This window comes from Pinus tabuliformis, chromosome 1_1, assembly GCF_031772625.1.
Source record: "Pinus tabuliformis cultivar Carrire ecotype Pingquan chromosome 1_1, CPIR1, whole genome shotgun sequence".
Lineage (NCBI taxonomy): Eukaryota > Viridiplantae > Streptophyta > Pinopsida > Pinales > Pinaceae > Pinus > Pinus tabuliformis.
The window spans coordinates 222,355,894-222,361,432 of NC_142297.1; positions in this window are offsets into that span (position 1 = coordinate 222,355,894).

Sequence of the window (5,539 nt, forward strand, 5' to 3'; positions counted from 1 at the left end):
CTTTTCTTGGATATACTGTACCTGAGATTTTTGTATAATGTTCATGGACATCTGTTCGGGTTATGGGTGTTGAGCAACGCACAGAGTTACTCAAATGTGTTGCAAATGATGATCTCCAAAAGTGTATGCCATTTAAGGAGTGTGTCAAGATTGTTCAGGATCTAAACCTTACATTGGAGCAGGTTCTGAGGGTATCTCATGAGGAAAATAGGAAAGCTCGACTATTGCAGAGGGAGGCAATAAAGCCTTCTGATTCTAGGGATGGAATGCAAACAAGCATCAATAATCAACGGGTTAGTCCTTTGAAGAGAAAGAGACTTTCTCAGGAGGACACTTCTGAATATGGTAATATAGAAGTTCAATTGAAAAAACCATCTGCTCAGAAGGATAGTTTTTGTGAAGGTGCTGGAAAAGATTTGGATTTCTACAAGAATAACCAAGCTGTGAGAGAAGAACAAAATAATTACAAGAAACCGCATTGTGAGAGAAATATGGGAGAAAGTAGCAAGATCATACAATGGGAAATGTTGAGATAACAGCTGCATCGGTGAACCAGAATAGTTACAAAAGTTATTGCAACTAAAGGGATGAATAATTGTATGGTGTAAATTAAGAATAACCATGTAGAGCTGCTATACAGACTTCTCCAAGGTTTTATATTTGAGAAATGCGTGCTATTGATGTTGTGAAAAGATTTCAGAAATTAAGTTTGGCGGCAATTCATCAAGGTTGTTTGAGCTATTTAAATAGCAAGTTTTTGTTTTCTTGGGTCACAAGTACTTTCAGGAAAACAGATAGCTCTAGTTATAATGCTGCAGTGACAAACACATCTAGTTGAGGCAGCCATTGAAGCTCCAAGGATTCTGAATCTCTCAAATAGTGAACACTTTAGTGAACTTTAGGGGAGGATTTTATCTTCATTACTAATAATTGGTATACATCTCTTCTTCCTGGTTAATCGAAGACAATCAAATTTATTGATGAAGACTGTGTTTTCTTTAAATCACACAGCAGTTTCGTAGCGCGCTACGAAACTGTTGTAGGTGATGATTTTAAAGCGCAGAGCAGCTAGTGTGATACTGTGAGCGGGAGTTGTGGAAGAGAGACATCTGTCTATCAATACCACCTACAGCACATTCAGAAACATGGTAGTATTTCATACCTGGGTTGTTAAAAGATTTGGGAACATGTTGCTATACTTTCGGAGAATGTTGGGAGACAGAGACCGTTAAAATAGAGCATTTCTCTTGGTCAATTAATGAGCCATCAGCGCTTTCAAGCATCCAAAGTTAGTATTCATTGCATTTGTAGCTCAGCTATCTTAACCCAAGCAGCAAAAGAACATGTGTCAAGAGCCAGAACAGCATCATGCTACGAGGAGAAAAGATTGTGGATTTTAATTAAATGAAAACCATTTGTAATTTCAGTTTAGCCATTATGTAATTAATAAATTAGTTATGCACTAGATAGGGATAGTGAATAGCCACCTTCGAGGCTCCCCTCATGCTAGAGGAGGAAGCTCGAGGTGGATAAGTTTGTTTGCCTATAAAGGGATCAGATTAGGAGGTAGAAAGGGTTGGACATTTTATACAAAAACAGAGTTGTTTTGGGCCATTGTAAGACTTATGACAGTAATAGTAAAACAGTGTTGATTTCTTCTCAAGATTCTCGATGGATTATTGTGTTCAAATGTAATGGTGGTTTTTTATATCTTATGTTCTTTTACAGCCTTGTTATAGTACAATCACTCATAATTCATATCCTATGCTCTGACTTCCTGTGTATTTAGCAAGCTGTGGTTTTTATGGAATATGTTTGGACATGTAATGCAAAGAGCCTTGATTTCCATGAAATGACTTTGTTTTTCTTGTTCACTTAGTGTATGAGACTCCATAGCCCAATGAGAACCAGTTTGATATGTTTCCAACCAGCTTTTGCTTTCATGAATGAATAAAGAGTTAGTCATCTGTTGTAGTGAAGGATTTTTATCAAGAGTTTGTGAGAGAGCCCTCTCTGATCAAAGAGGCTAATCTTTCATCTAAAGTTAGGTTGAAAGAGTTACATGAAATCTTGCTTGGTTGCAGCCCTCAGTAGTGATTTTGTGATAACAGTTCTCATGATGACATGCAAGACTTGGCATGTGGATTATTTTCTATGATACTATGATGGTATAGCTAATGCATTGTTTGCATGTTAAGGTGTGATGATCCACAGGACTCCACAAATGGGCCGAGAGGGTCGGTTTATTTGATGATCTCGTGTGAGCCCATACACACGAGGGAGAATAAGTAACACCATATGGTTTGGGGACAAAATCAATCAACACTACATATGCCAGTGGTTCCTTTGTCTTGTATAGCTCTTGAAGGGCTATGGGACCATCTTGAGGAGGCTAAGTGCGTGATTTTCTAGGCTAGGTGCCTGTTATTGAATGGGGATGCCAAAGTCTAGTGGGGATGTAAGGACTTCGATGCCTGGGGTTGTGCGCCTTAGTGAGTTATAGAGGGAGTGGGCCAACTTTGCGAGATGCACGGAGTCATTGAGTACCGTACCGGATGCCTACCTTAGGGCAGATAAGGTTTGAGTCAGGCGCGAGCCTTGAGGCCAGCCTTGGACTAGGATACAGACCGAGGAGGCTTATGCCTGGTTCCGAAAGTGGGAAAAAGGACAAAGATTCCTTGGGATTTCCTGGGTGTTATGAAACTTTCGATGCCTGCTGGTTATACTAGTTCAGCAGAGGGTGTAGGCGAACATGAAGTAATAAATAACAAAATAAAAGGTTAAATAATTCAACTTAACCTCAGGACGAAGTTCCTTGAAGTGAGGGAGTATGTAATGTCCCTTAATAATAAATAATAAATAATATAATATAATATTAAAATACAAGAAAATAAATAAAAAATAGTAATAGTAAATAAATAATAAATAATAATAAAATAATAAACAATAATACTAAAGCTCTAAATAAATATAAATAGAAATAAAATAAGAAAGTAGTAAAAATCAGTAAAGCTATCAAAAATAAAAAACAAAAGAAATAAAACAAGAAAGCAGTAAAGTTGCATGTTGACACATGGAGTGTGTGCATGTGGTTCCCCTTCTAATGTTTGCTCTATTTAATAGATGGTTAGGAAGATGAGAGACATTCCATCATTCCATGATTCCATCATCCATTCCCTTGGGAGAATAGTGTTGTAAGACAAAGGATTCCCTGGCAGTAGTAGTTGATTGAGGGCTCGGGGATGGCCAATTGTAGCAAGATTTTGTGCAATTGAGCCTGCGGTTGGGTGGAGAGTCGTCCCCAAGACTTTGTTGCAGTTAGCAGAATTCAACTAGCGTTCAACCCTTAAATCATAAGTGAGAAACATCATCACCACAGGTAAGTTGTCTCTACTCATATTTTTTTGAAATTTAATGTTAACTAGTTGATAAATTGCATGTTGATTATAAATCGCATGATTAATCTAATTAATTACATGTTTTTATTTCGGGGTTGTTACACATAGCTCCCGATAGGGTAATATTGTTTCTTGACAACGTATTGGAAATAATTCCAAGTGGGTGTGAATAAAAATAATGAGGGCTCCTTCTCGTCCGTTTGCTCACAATAGGTTTCCCACTAGTCCTTGATGTGGGGGGCAACTTTGAGGAGTGAAAAAATAATTTTTCCTTATTAGAAAACTTATGGACCAAAAAACATCATTCTAGTAGACTTAACCATTTATCTACAACATTTTCATCTATTTAGCCTTAAAATATATATAGGAATGTCAAAGTTAAATTTTCCCTTAAAGGGAGCAACACCTCCGCAATGACTACTAGATGAAGATGCTCCGCCTGCTAATATTCACCGAACGACCTCGAAAAAGTTATCTATCATCTCGTTCTTTTATCGCTCGAGGGCTTCTTTGAGCGACATTTTGCAAGGATCTTCGACTTCCTCCTCTTTCTTTTCTTCTTCCATGGGAGGTCGTCACGGTCAGCAAGGCCAGTCTTCCAAGGCTTCAACCAGTGCAAGTTCTAATTCCTTATACCCCGACCGCGTTGGGGACATGCATAAAAAAATAGAGAAAGAGAAGAACGCTTTGATACCATTGATATGGATTTATGTAGGAACTCAATGAAATATATATTTAACCATAAACATAGATCTATAGTGAAAACCAAACTTCAATTAATTAATAACAAACACTGAAAAATGTTTACATGTAGAATGGAACTAAACTAGCTCGGGTGACGGTAGCGTATCTCTGATAATAGATTTGATGGATACCAACCTTATGAACTGTGTTAAAATGAGGCTCAAATGCCATTTTATTATTGAGAAACAATGGAAAACCCTAAACATCCCAAAATTTAACCCTAGGAGATGAAGCAGCAAAAGTTTTCGGGTCAGGTCGTTCGAATTACTTGGAATAACAACTTCCCAAGGTCATAATTTCAGCATATGATCTGCATTTAGCGCACACGATACCTCATTAGAAAGATCTATCTGAGGAAAACAAATTTTCCTAAGAATCTCTTTCCTTATGGGCTATGGGCTTGGCATGTTTTCCAAAAAAAACATTGTTTAGGGCCTCAAAACAACGTCGGAAGTTCAGGACCCAGAAAAATACAAAAAATAGAAAGTTTTGCTAGAATTAAATAACTGAAAGGAAATAGTGTTGGGGGTCCAAGTGGAATAGGCGGGTGGCTACAAATATCCACCTGGATCAATTCTCTCCCCTTAGGAAGAAATGGCCCCCACTGTGTTGAGAGCCTCCATGAGATGGGGAAACTTCTACTGAACTTGGTCCTCGATGAGCCACTTGCCTCGGTGCGAGAGCCGGCCAACTTTGGCAACCCAATATAGTTGGATCCTCTGTTGGCGAGCATTTTTTATCTAGGTGTTCATGATTCGATTAGTTTTTGCCTATTTAGTGGAGACTGGATTGAGATCTATTGGTGTTAATGCTCAACAATGTTTGATGTGTCAAGCAATGGTGGAAATTATAGCCAAAGGAATTCCACATTGAATATGGGGGTGCAAGCCAAAGAATGGGGGCATACTGAGCACGAAAGCATTGTCTGCCACAACCTTAGTGATGATGTAAGACCTATATTGGAGTTGTCGAAGCTTCTAATGGTCCTTAGAAATATGTTTCTTTTGCAAATACAACCACACTTTGTTGCCTACTTGAAACTTATGTGGCACCCAATGTTGATCTGTCATTGTTTGTACTTGGCATTGGCTTTATCCAAGAAGTCGCAAACTTGTTGGTGGATATGATTAATGCATTCAATAAAACTAGTGGATTTATCATCTTCAGATTCAAAATCAGCATATTCTTCCTGTGTAGTGGCAAAAGGCAGTGCAACATCATGTCATGTCCCCATTTTTATTTTCCTTTACAGTACAGCCAGGGTGGAATTCCAGGGCACGGGATGGTCGGGTCATGGGAGTAGGTTTATGTCATCAGGGGTTCCGAGGGAGTTTTGAAGAGTTTTTATGGGATTTGATGGAATTCGCTTGGAATATTCCATAATTCACACAGTTTAC